The sequence below is a fragment of the Cetorhinus maximus genome, chromosome 23 (assembly GCF_964194155.1).
Source record: "Cetorhinus maximus chromosome 23, sCetMax3.hap1.1, whole genome shotgun sequence".
NCBI classification, from domain to species: Eukaryota; Metazoa; Chordata; class Chondrichthyes; order Lamniformes; family Cetorhinidae; genus Cetorhinus; species Cetorhinus maximus.
This window is the reverse complement of record NC_135901.1, coordinates 29,354,348-29,367,762: the sequence shown is the minus strand read 5'-3', so window position 1 is coordinate 29,367,762 and position 13,415 is coordinate 29,354,348. Positions and strand designations below refer to the sequence as shown.

The following is a 13,415-nucleotide window of genomic DNA, read 5'->3' as shown; positions in this document are numbered from 1 at the left end:
GAAAATCTTTATGCTGGCTGCTAGCCATATATATGTGTAAAAACTGGGCCACAAATGTGTGTAATATACACTATATTACTTGATCAGAGATACAGAGGGGATGCATGGAAGAACATTATTTAGGAGCGAGTTGTAATTACCTCAAACTCGCTGCCTGTAAGGGCGCTGGAAGGGGAGATGATCAATGATGTCAAAATAAAATTGTACAGTCACTTGAAGGAAATACACTTACGGGGGAAGGGGGCCGAATGGATTGTTATACAGAGAGTCAGCATGGACTCGCATTGCTGAATAGACTCCTTCTGTGCTGTAATGACTGTATGACTGGAAATTTATAACGTAGCTACAGTACTATATTACAACACTAGAAATAATAATCAATTAAATGTATTACAGAACCATAAATAACATGTCTAATATGTATCATATAACAACACTAGACATATCTCTGTCCTGTATTAATTTACTGCCCCCTTAAATGTCAGCCATCTCCTGGGGAAACCACCCCTTTAATTGTGAACATTAGGAAAGAGATCATCCTTTTAGCCAGACAAATAAATGTGTCAAGCTGAGGGAGCAAAGGTTGTCAATGCCTTTAAGAGAGGGACAGAGAGAGAGACCTAGACCAACCTTTCCAGAGTCTTCACCCTCCCTGGATTCACTTCCTTTCCCTTCAGTTCCTGCAAGTCAAGAATTTCCCCCTAGAATGAGAAAAGTAATGGAAAGAGGGAGAAAAGAAAGTGTTTTAGTCACAGATGTTGAACGCAGGAGGAAGTTTTAGTCTGTGAGAAGCTCAATCGTCATTCACACAAAGCCCGCGCTTTGATTGGCTGCAGGTCCTCCAAGTGTTTCCATTGGTTAATCCCTCAGCATTATGGGAAGGGGGGGGTTGGGTTCTCCACTGCACATGCGCAGCATCCCTTCTCCCTTGGACATGCGCAGTCCCGGGGCGCCCACCCACGCGGTGGATAGAGCGCTTTCCCAAGCGCGGTGCATTGTGGGGGTTCCCGCCGCCATTACTCGTCTAGAGCCCATTCTCCAAACTCCTGGGACTGGGATGGAAAGTCGGGGTAGGGGACGGAGTGACCTCACCCTGACACAAAGTACATGTGAGTAGTCACTGGATTTGATTGTAACGCCCCCCTTAGCAAAACAGTTTGTTAACTTTAGGTGTAAAGATTCAGACACTTGGGTGACATATTGGGGAGGGCAATTGGTGAGTGTGAAACTGAACCCGAGAGTGGGCAGCTTCAGGAGAGGAGAATTGGGCGAAAAGCAGGAGGGGGATAATAGGATGAATTAGTGTTAAATTCAATAGGGAGGAGGGAGTGTGTGTGGGGGTGGGGGTGGGGGGGTGGGGCAGAGATTTATAGCTCGAGAGGCGGCGGGATAGTGGAATTGTCAGTGGGCTGGTATTCCAGAGACCATGGGTAATTCTCTGGGGACCCGAGTTCGAATGCCACTACGGCAGCTGGCAAAATTTGAATTCAACAAATACCTGGAGTTTAAGGTTTGATGATGACAGTGAAACCATTGCCAATTGTTGCAAAACTCCTTCTGATTCCATAAGGAAATCTGCTGTCCTTACCCAGCCTGGCCTACATGTGACTCCAGACCCACAGCAATGCGGTTGACTCTTAAATGCCCTCTGACCAAGGGCAATTTGGGAAGAGCCACCTACATCCCAGAAACGACTGAGGGGAATGGGATGTATTATGACATAATCTTGAACAACTTTATCAACTTCTGTTTCAAAATGATCCTTGGTATATTGACCTTGAACCCGCAATGGACTATGTCAGAGGTAAAGGCCATAGTGGGCTCAATTTCATTGAAAATACAGCAGAGAAACAGGAGGTTTTGTTACATTTTGTTACATTGAAGGTGATATCTAAATACAGTTTGTTGTTTTATTGAAGGCTGCCACTTGAACTCCCTCACTGCCCCCTAACTCCAAGACCCATATGATGAACAGTCTGATCAACAATCTCATTCCCACAGCATAGCCCAGCCTAGCCCAGCCATTCTTAGTGAATCTCCTCTCCTCAGGCTCCCTTGTGACTCTGTCCTTGCTTTCTCACTGTGCTGAGTTCAGGTGTAAACAAAGCATTTTTGTCTTCAGATTTTCACTCTGAAAGGTTTAATTCACCAGGAGACGGCTGGGTCACTTCACTCTTGGAAAGACAGGCTGATGGCTAATAGAGGTTTTTATAATTCTGAAAGGTCTTGATAGACACAGAGAATGTTTCCACTTGTTGGGGGGAGAGCAAAACTAGAGGCCATCAACATAAGATAGTGATTGATTAATCTTATCGGGAATTCAGGAGAAATTTCTTTACCAGAGAGTGGTGAGAATGTGGAACTCGCTACCACAGGGAGCGGTGGAGGTGAATAACCTGGATATATTTAAGGGGAAGCTGGGTAAACACACGGGGGAGAAATGAACAGAAGGATTCGCTGAGAGTGAGGTGAGAAAGAATGAGAGGAGGCTCAAGTGAAGTATAAACACTGGCATCAATTGGGTGGGCTGAATGACTTGTTTTTGTGCTGTATATTCAATGTAATTGAACCTGGTATTGCCTCTCACTCTGACATAGTCAATTCCGGGTTAAAGAGAAACAGTTTAACTCACAGAAGAACATTTCAGCTCATTGCTTCCAGCTATTGTCCAATCACTGCCTCTTGTCAGCCAGGTGTCCGAGTGAGGAGCCAAGACATTCAATTCAACTGCAAACATCTCATGTGATTTGTTCCAATATGACTTTGAGGAACAGGTCTTTTGAAAATGGACGGAAACTATTTAAATTTACTGGGCCCCAGTCATTTCCTAAAACAATTATTATTTATCAGCCAGTCTTTTTCAAATTGGAGAGTCTGTTTCATCCAGCACAACGCAGCCCACTTTTATGGCAGCACATCCGCCACCTTCAATACTCACTCCCTCCACCAGTGCAGTACAGTGGCTGCAGCGTGTACCATCTACAAAATGCATTGCATTGACTCGCCAAATCTCCTTCAACATCACCTTCCAAACCCACTACTTCTACCATCTCGAATAGCAACAGACACATGGGAACAGCATCAGTTGAGATACCCCTCCGAGTGGCTCACCATCCTCACTTGGATCTCTATTGTTCAGGAAGAGAAGCGCGAGATGAGCCGGGATTCAAGAAAAGCGCGAGAGAAGCCGGCAGTTGAAGAGAAGCGCCAGAGGAACCGGTAGATGAAGAGAAGCGCGAGAGGAGCCGGGAGTTGAAGAGAAGCGCGAGAGGAGCCGGCAGTTGAAGGGAAGCGCGAGAGTAGCCGGGAGTTGAAGGGAAGCGCGAGAGGTGCCGGTAGTTGAAGAGAAGCGCCAGAGGAGCCGGCAGTTGAAGGGAAGCGCGAGAGGAGCCGGTAGTTGAAGAGAAGCGCCAGAGGAGCCGGCAGTTGAAGAGAAGCGCCAGAGGAGCCGGCAGTTGAAGAGAAGCGCCAGAGGAGCCGGCAGTTGAAGAGAAGCCGGCAGTTGAAGGGAGGCGCCAGAGGAGCCAGGAGTTGAAGTGAAGCGCGAGAGGAGCCGGCAGTTGAAGAGAAGCCGGGAGTTGAAGTGAAGCGCGAGAGGAGCCAGCAGTTGAAGGGAAGCGCGAGAGACGCCGGCAGTTGAAGAGAAGCGCGAGAGGAGCCGGCAGCTGAAGGGAAGCGCAAGAGGAGCCGGTAGCTGAAGGGAAGAGCGAGAGACGCCGGCAGCTGAAGACGGTAGTTGAAGAGAGGTGCGAGAGGAGTCGGGAGTTGAAGAGAAGTGAGAGAGGAGCCGGGAGTTGAAGGGAAGCGCGAGAGACGCCGGCAGCTGAAGACGGTAGTTGAAGAGAGTTGCGAGAGGAGTCGGGAGTTGAAGAGAAGCGAGAGAGGAGTCGGGAGTTGAAGGGAAGCGCGAGTGACGCAGGCAATTGAAGAGAAGCGCGAGAGGAGCCGGGAGTTGAAGAGAAGCGCGACAGGAGTCGGGAGTTGAAGAGAAGCGCGAGAGGAGCCGGGAGTTGAAGAGAAGCGCGAGAGGAGCCGGGAGTTGAAGGGAAGCGCGAGAGGAGCCGGGAGTTGAAGGGAAGCGCGAGAGGAGCCGGTAGTTGAAGAGAAGCGCGAGAGGAGCCGGGAGTTGAAGAGAAGCGCGGGAGGAGTCAGGAGTTGAAGAAAAGCGCGAGCGGAATCGGGAGTTGAAGAGTCACCAGCTGCAGATCCTGGAAGCCCGTGGTTCGGAATTGAAGCGGTGGCTGGGATGACTGGAGCATCCGGGAGGTGGAGAGTATCATGGATAGAAGGTATAGGGAGGTGAATGGCCTCTCAGAGGTAAGCAGCAACAGCCAAATTCGTTACACCACGGTTGGCTCTACTGCACAGGGGAGGAGTAAAAAGTGTGGGAATGCAATAGTTATAGGGGATTCAATTGTAAGGGGAATAGACAGGCATTTCTGTGGCCGCAAATGAGACTCCAGGATGGTATATTGCCTCCCTTGTGCAAGGGTCAAGGATGTCTCAGAGCGGCTACAGGACATTCTGAAGGGGGAGGGTGAACAGCCAGTGGTCGTGGTACACATTGCTACAAATTACATAGGTAAAATTCTAGAGTCCATTACAAAAGATGTAATAGCTGCGCACGTGGAAAACAGTGGCAGAATCGGACAGAGTCAGCATGGATTTATGAAAGGGAAATCATGCTTGACAAATCTACTGGAATTTTTCGAGGTAACCAGTAGAGTTGATGAGGGGGAGCCAGTGGATGTGGTTTATTTGGATTTTCAGAAGGCTTTCGACAAAGTCTTACATAAGAGATTGGCATGTAAAATTAAAGCGCATGAAATTGGTTGTAGTGTATTGAGATGGATAGAAAACTGGTTGGCAGACAGGAAACAAAGAGTAGGACTAGTGAGGAACCATAGGGATCATAGCTGGGACCCCAGTTATTCACAATATATATTAATGATTTAGATGAGGAAATTAAATGTAATATCTCCAAATTTGCAGATGACACAAAGCTGGGTGGGAGGGTGAGCTGTGAGGAGGATGCAGAGATGCTTCAGTGTGATTTGGACAAGCTGAGTGAGTGGGCAAATGCATGGCTGATGCAGTATAATGTGCATAAGTGTGAGGTTATCCATTTTGGTAGCAAAGACAGGAAGGCAGACGATTATCTGAATGGCTCAAAATTGAGAGAGGGGAATGTGCAACGAGACCTGGGTGTCCTTGTACACCAGTTGCTGAAGGTAAGCATGCGGGTGCAGCAGGCGGTAAAGAAGGCAAATGGTATCTTGGCCTTCATAGCCAGAGGATTCGAGTACAGGAACAGGGATGTCTTGCTGCAATTGTATAGGGCCTTGGTGAGACCACACCTGGAATATTGTGTGCAGTTTTGGTCTCCTTATCTGAGAAAGGATGTAATTGCTAGAGAGGAATTGCAGCAGAGGTTTACTCGACTGATTCCTGGGATGGCGGGACTGACAAATGAGGAGAGATTGAACCGATTAGGACTATATTCACTGGAGTTCAGAAGAATGAGGGGGGATCTCATAGAAACCTATAAAATTCGAACAGGGGTAGACAGGGTAGATGCAGGAAGGACGTTCCCGATGGTGGGGGGGAGGGGTCCAGAACCAGGGATCACAGTCTGAGGATATGGGGTAGACAATTTAGAACTGAGATGAGGAGAAATGTATTCACCCAGAGAGTGGTGAGCCTGTGGAATTCGTTACCACAGAAAGTAGTTGAGACCAAAACATTGTATGTTTTTAAAGAGTTAGAAATAGCTCTTGGGGCGAAAGGGATCAAAGGCTATGGGGAGAAAGCGGGAGCAGGCTATTGAGTTGGATGATCAGCCATGATCATAATGAATGGTGGAGCGGGCTCGAGGAGCCGAATGGCCTTCTCCTGCTCCTAGTTTCTATGTAAAAAAAGGGATGAGGTCCTAAAAGCAGAATATAGGGAGTTAGGAAGTAAGTTGAAAAGTAGGACCTCAAAGGTAGTGATCTCAGGATTACTACCAGTACCACAGGCTAGTCAGAGTAGAAATAGCAGCATATATCAGATGAATACATGACTGAAAAGATGGTGCGAGGGGAATGGTTTCAGATTCCTGGGACATTGGGACCGGTTCTGGGCCAGTGGGACCAGTACAAACTGAATGGGTTGCACCTGGGCAGGACTGGGACTGATGTCCTGGGGGAAACATTTGCCAGAGTGGTTGGGGAGGGTTTAAGCTAAAATGGCAGGGGGATGGGAATCTATGCAAGGACTCAGAGGAAGGGAAATCAGGGACATGAACAAAAGACAGAAAGGGGAATTAGAAAAGTGATAGACAGAGAAATCAAGGGCAAGAATCAAACAGGGCTTCAGTGAAAAATAGTGGGAATGGGACAAGTAATGTTAAAAAGACAAGCCTTAAGGCTTTGTGCCTTAACACGAGGAGCATTCACAATAAAGTGGATGAATTAAATGCCCAAATAGATATAAACAGGTATGATATAATCGGGATTACGGAAACATGGCTGCAGGGTGACCAGGGATGGGTATTCAGTATTTAGGAAGGACAGACAAAGAGGAAAAGGCGGTGGAGTGGCATTGCTGGTTAAAGAGGATATTAACAAATAGTGAGGAAAGATATTAGCTCCAATGATGTGGAATCTGTATGGGTAGAGCTGAGAAACACTAAGGGGCAAAAAACGTTAGTGGGGGTTGTATATAAACCCCCAAACTGTAGCGGTGATGTTGGGAATGGCATTAAACAGGAAATTAGAGACGCATGCAATAAAGGAACATCTATAATTATAGGTGGCTTTAATCTGCATATAGATTGGGCAAATCAAATTAGTAACAATGCCGTAGAGGAGGAATTCCTCGAGTGTATGTGGGATGGTTTTCTGGGCCAATACGTTGAGGAACCAATGAGAAAACAGGTCACCCTAGACTGAGTATTTTGTTATGAGAAAGGAATAATTGGCAATCTAGTTGTGCAAGGCCCCTTGGGGATGAGGGACCATAATATGATAGAATTCTTCATCAAGATGGAGAGTGACGTAGTTGATTTTGAGACTAGGGTCCTGAATCTTAATAAAGGAAACTACAATGGTATGAGGCACTAGTTGGCTATGATGGATTGGGAAATGTTACTTAAAGGGATGAGCTCAGTCAGTCTCATACTTTCGCCTCTGAGTCTGAAGGTTATGGGTTCATGTCCCCACTCCAGAGACTTGAGTCCCCCATAATCCAGGGCTGGCAATCTTTCAGTCTTCAGCTGCCAGGTTCCTAAACTCTGGAATTCCCTCCCTTAACCCCTCCACTTCTCTCGCCTCCTTTTAGACTCTGCTTAAAACCTACCTTTTCTTCTCTCACATCAAGGTCTCGATAAACTGTGTCCCCAAAACTAAGCTGATTTATTTGACATTTACCAGAATATTAATCTCCAGCCCAGTTACAGGGGTTATTAACATCAACAGAAACAAACCCCAACTGTCAGAATGAACATGGTTCAGTCCTGGATGTGATTAGCAGCAGCAATAACAGCAGAATCCAAGCCCCTGGAGTGAACAATGGACTCACTGGTGTGTCAGGAGCTGGGATGAGCGAGTGAATCCGTTCACACACTCGGAACATTTAATCAGCCTCTCACCAGTCTGAACCCGCTGCTGGGCCAGCAGGCTGGCTGACTGAGTGACTCCATTCCCACATACAGAGCATGTGAACAGCCTCTCCCTGGTGTGAGCTCATATATATGTAATCGAGCTGGATGAGGAAGTGAATCCCTTTCCTTCTCCTTCAATCTGACCTACAACATCATGACCTGCACCATGGGTAGAACAAGGAGGCAAGTCCTGAAGCCACCCCAGCCTGAATATGGATCAATCTCTGTGATGTTGGCACCAATCTGGTCCGCACCCATCATCCAGGTGACTGAGCCAACCAGCCCCCATCCTCCACAAAGGATGTGAGTTGCTGCAGCAGCATGCACTGTTACGTGCTACGGATAGTGATGGTCACAACTCCAATTTCTTTCCACCATGTGGCTGAGCAGGAATCTCTCCTGCTCTTACCACCTGCCATTGGTGTGTGTTGGAAGGTTTTACAAGTTGATGCTAAACCTGTTTGGCTGCATCATGAAGACACTTTCCTTGGCCATCAAGTCCTGGGGTGGGACTTGAACTGGGAGCTTCTAGCTCAGAGGCTGGGACACTACCCACTGCTCCACAAGACTTCCTCCACTCCCTATTGCCCTCCCCAATATGTCACCCAGCTGTCTACACCTTGACAGAAAGAGAGTCATATTCTACTCGAAACATTAACTCCGTTTCTCTCTTCACAGATGATTCCAGACCTGTTGAGTGTCTCCAGCACTTTCTGTTTCAATTTCAGTCTAAGTATTTACGCTTGAAGTTAACAAACTGTTTTGCTAAGGGGGCATCATAATCAAATCCAGTGACTACCCACATGTACTTTTTGTCCGGATGGGGTCACTGCGCCCCCCCGACCCCCACTTTCTATCCCAGTCGCAGGAATTGGGAGATTGGGCTCCAGATGAGTAATGGCGGCCGCAGCTCCCACAATCCCCTGCACTGGGGAAACCACTCTATCCGCCTTTCCACATTCAGAGCAGGTGAACGGCCTCTCCCCAGTGTGAACTCACTTGTGTTTATGCAGGTCAGAGGAATTACCGAATCCCTTCCCACATTCAGAACAGATAAATGGCCTCTCCCCAGTGTGAATTCGCTGGTGTGACTGCAAGCTGGATAACTGACTGAACCCATTCATAAACACAGAGCAGATGAACAGCCTCTCCCCAGTGTGAACTTGCTGGTGTGTCAGCAGGTTGGATGAATGAGCGAATCCCTTCCCACACACAGAGCAAATGAATGGCCTCTCCCCAGTCCGCCTGCGTCAATGAGCTTCCAACTCAGGTGGGGATCTGAATCCTTTCCCACAGTCTCCACATTTCCACGGTTTCTCCATGGTGCGCGTGCCCTTGTGTCTCTACAGATCTGATGATCAGTTGAAGCCTTGTCCTCACACAGGACATCTATAATGTCTCTCTCCACTGTGAATGGTGGGATGTTTTCTCAGGCTGTGTAACTGGTTAAAGCTCTTTCCACAGTCAGTGCACTGGAACACTGTGTCTGTGTCTCAGTGCTTTTCCAGTCACACTGATGTTTAAAATCTTTTGAACAAAACAGACAAACACTTCTCCTTCTAGATTCAAAGGCCGATGATATTCAGGTCGCGATGAGTTGAGCGACTGTCAGATCTTGACGTTTGGTTTGAGATTTCTGTCTGGAAATCGTCCTCTTCTAATGTCCTGTAAATGCCATCATTCTCCCACCATTCTCACTCTGTTGTACCTCATATACACCCAACATTACTGCACTAAAAATGAACTCTATCACATGATTAGAGATACGTGGGGCTGTGGGGAGGAACTTTATTTCAGGAGTAAGTGGTGATGATCTGGAACCCACTGCCTACGGGAATAGTGGATGCAGAGATGATCAATAATTTTAAAATGAAATTGGATGGACACTTGAAGGAAATAAACTTGCAGAGGAATGGGGAGATAGAGGGGAAATGGGACAGACTGGATTGCTCTACAGAGAATCGCATGGACTCAAGTTGTCAAATGGGCTCCTTCTGTGCCGTACTGACTCTATGATTGCAAATATATAACGCAATTACAGTCCAATATTACAAGATTGGAAAGGATAATAAATGAACTTAATTACACTGTAAATAATATATCTAAAGAGTCCCCTATCACAACATTAGAAAAATCCATGTCTTCCATTGTAATATTGTCCAGAGGGGCAAAATACTTACAAAATAAAATATGGGACGCTTCAGCCGTTGGGCTGGAAGCATGGGTGGTGGGGCCAGGGGGATGGTGGGATGCTGGTGACCAAAAGAGCAGGTTAGGGGAGTTTTGGTTTCCAGGAGCAGGAGATGGGGATAAGGGCTCTTGAGACAATAATAGTGGGAGGGGTGATGGGGTTTAAAATCAACTAAAACTTACAACTTATCTTTTTCAGTCACATCATCTCTCTGCTGGTCAACTCACTGACTTGCAGTCCCACTCGAATCACTAAAAACTCACCCTGGAGAGTCCAGCGATCAGTTTCCCACCGGCTGTCCTAGAAATACGGGACAAAAGGTAAACTAAGGAGCAATCCCTTAAAATACAGGACAGTTAATCATCCTGAAATTGTCCCCTTAAATGTCAGCCAACTCCTGGGGAAACCACCCCTTTAATTGTGAACATTAGGAAAGAGACCATCCTTTTAGCCAGACAAATAAATGTGTCAAGCTGAGGGAGCAAAGAATGTCAATGTCTTTAAGAGAGAGAGAGAGAGACCTGGGCCAACCTTCCAGAGTCTGCACCCTCCCTGGATTCACTTCCTTTCCCTTCAGTTCCTGCAAGTCAACAATTTCCCCCCAGAATGAGAAAAGAAATGGAAAGGGGGAGAAAAAAAAGTGTTTTACTCACAGATGTTGGACACAGGAGGAAGTTTCAGTCTGAAGCTCATTGTCCAACTTCCGCATTGTGACGTCCACAATGGAACCCTTCCCGAACCAGCCAATAGGAATCACTCTGCTCCGCAGTGACGTCCTCGGGTTCCAGTCTGTTGGACAGGCGCGCGGACACGGAAAAGTTGGAGGACTGGAAGGACTCTGGCCCTCCAGCCAATCAGAGCACGGGCTTTGTGTGAATGAAGATTGAGTTTCACACAGACTAAAACTTCCTCCTGTGTCCAACATCTGTGAGTAAAACACTTTCTTTTCTCCCCCTTTTCATTTCTTTTCTCATTATGGAGGGTGCAGACTCTGGAAAGGTTGGCCCAGGTCTCTCTCGCTCTCTCTGTTAAAGACATTGACATCCTTTGTTCCCTCAGCTTGACACATTTATTTGTCTGGCTAAAAGGATGATCTCTTTCCTAATGTTCACAATTAAAGGGGTGGTTTCCCCAGGAGATGGCTGACATTTAAGGGTACATTAAATTCATATAGGACAGAGATATGTCCAATGTTGTTATATGGTACATATTAGATATTTTATTTATGGTTCTGTAATAAAGTATATTTATTATTAGTTCTAGTCCGATAATATAGTACTGTAGCTTCATTATGTATTTCCAGTCAAAGAGTCATTACGATACAATAGGAGTCCATTCAGCAACTCAAGTCCATGCTGACTCTCCGTCGAGCAATTCAGTCAGTCCCATTCCCCCTCTATATCCCTGTTCCCCTGAAAGTTTATTTCCTTCAAATCGATTTCATTCATCCATCCAATTTTGTTTTGAAATTATTAATCGTCTGCCCTTCCACCACCCTCAAAGGCAGCGAGTTCCAGGTCATGTCCACTTGCTTCCTAACAAAATCTCTTCCTCACTTCCCCCCCTGTATCTCTAATCAAGTGATACACATTGTTTATTACACACAGTTTTAATCCAGTCATATATATGCCTGGCAGCCTGCATGAAGTTTTTCCAGATCTCTTTGCTTCCAGGATAGGAAACAGTGAGCATGGATCTGTCGGTCAGCATGAATCGGCACCTTCAGGAGAATTGGGAGGGTGTATATCAGGTACAGCAGAGTGAGAATGGAGGGAGTGTGTGTGGGACGGAGATTTACAGCTTTTGTGGCTACAAGAGTGGGAATTCTGTGGAGAGTGACTCACCTGCTGACTCCCCAAAGCCTGTCCGCCAACTACAAGGCACAAGTCAGGAGTGTGATGGAATACTCCCCACTTGTCTGGATGAGCGCCGCTCAAAGAACACTCGAAGCTCAACACCATGCAGGACAGAGCAGCCCGCTTGATTAGCACCGCATCCACAAACATTCACTCCCTCCACTGCCGACTCACAGTAGCAACAGTGTATACCATCTACTAGATGCACTGCAGGAACTCACCAAGGCTTCTTTGACTGCACCTTTCAAAACCGTGACCTCTATCATGCAGAAGGACAAGAGAAGCAGACACATGGGAACATCGCCACCTGGAAGTTCCCCTCCAAGCCACACACCATCCTGACTCAGAACTATATCAGCATTCCTTCACTGTCACTGGGTCAAAATCCTGGAACACCCTTTCTAACAGCACTGTGGGTGTACCTGCAGCGGTTCAAGAAAGCAGCTCACCACCACCTTCTCAAGGGCAACTAGGGGTGGACAACAAATGCTGGCCCGGCCAGCGACACCCCGATCCCCATGAATGAATAAAAAAATGCGAAGAATGTTCCACAGTAAAGAGAATTGTCTGTTCTGAATTTCTATCCTGTACTGACAGTGATGATTTTGTAAATTCTTTTTACAGGATATTAGAAGAGGAGGATTTGCAAACAGAAATCTCAAACCGAACTTCACATCAAGATCTGACAGAGTCACTCAATTCATCAAGTCCTGAATATCATCAGCCTTTGTATCTGGGAGAAATGTTTGTCTGTTCTGTCTACTTCATAAGATTTCAAACATCAATGTGACTGGAAAAACACCGAGACACACACACACACCCGAGTGAGAGTGTTTCCAGTGCACTGACTGTGGAAAGAGCTTTAACCAGTTACACAAACTGAATAAACATCACCACATTCACAACGGGGGGGAAACTGTATATGCGTTCTCTGTGTGGGTGAAGCTTCAACTGATCATTGACCCTAGAGAGACACAAGGACACCCACACCATGGAGAAACTGTGGAAATGTGGGGACTGTGGGAAGGGATTCAAATCCCCATCTGCACTGGACACCTATCAACGCATTCACACTGGGGAGAGGCAGTTCATCTGCTCCGTGTGTGGGAAGGGATTCATTAAGTCATCGAACCTGCTGACACACAAGCGAGTTCACACCGGGGAGAGGCCGTTCATCTGCTCTGTGTGCGGGAAGAGATTCACTGAGTCATCCAGCCTGTGGAGACACCAGAAACTTTTCAACTGATTACAGATTTTGGTTTTTGCTTTTATCGCTGCTGTTAATCTCATCCAGGACTGAACCATGTTCATTCTGATTGTTGGTGAAGTGGGAGGGTCGGAGGGTGACTTTCTGCTGGACAGGCTGGTCTCACGACTTTGCTTCCAGTGGCTGATGTGCTTTGAGACTTGTTGCGAATATCTAGTTTCATATTTCATATGAATTACAGAATGAAAGGGTGTTTGGAATGGAAAAGATATTTAGTTTGAAACTGTTTGGAACTCCCCAGAACATGCCAGGTTGCCATGGAGGTGGGCTGTGCTGGTTGGAAGGTTCTTTTGTTTAATTTATCCGGGTGTTTCTCACAGAAGGAAACTACAAAGGTACAAGTCCACGCTGCCTGTGGTAGATTGGGAAGCTACATTAAAAGTTATGATGCTGGACAGACAATTTAAGGAATGCAGAGGCAGTGGCTTGGTGGTATTGTCACTGGACTAATAATCAAGA

At 46.7% G+C, this 13,415-nt stretch overlaps 4 protein-coding genes and 1 long non-coding RNA gene across 9 annotated transcripts in view; 3 read left to right on the top strand and 2 right to left on the bottom strand.

Moving 5' to 3' along the window:
- Nucleotides 1-13,415, top strand: part of LOC144697178 (uncharacterized) — a 685,261-nt gene that overhangs the window by 300,364 nt on the left and 371,482 nt on the right. The gene's annotated exons all lie outside the window — the stretch shown is intronic.
- The window catches only part of LOC144697082 (uncharacterized), a 303,267-nt gene that overhangs the window by 74,166 nt on the left and 215,686 nt on the right, over nt 1-13,415 (bottom strand). The gene's annotated exons all lie outside the window — the stretch shown is intronic.
- LOC144697280 (uncharacterized) overlaps nt 1-13,415 on the bottom strand; it is a 353,357-nt gene that overhangs the window by 277,650 nt on the left and 62,292 nt on the right. The gene's annotated exons all lie outside the window — the stretch shown is intronic.
- LOC144697133 (uncharacterized) overlaps nt 1-13,415 on the top strand; it is a 212,516-nt gene that overhangs the window by 150,790 nt on the left and 48,311 nt on the right. The gene's annotated exons all lie outside the window — the stretch shown is intronic.
- The window catches only part of LOC144697370 (uncharacterized), a 33,978-nt gene that overhangs the window by 20,457 nt on the left and 106 nt on the right, over nt 1-13,415 (top strand). The gene's annotated exons all lie outside the window — the stretch shown is intronic.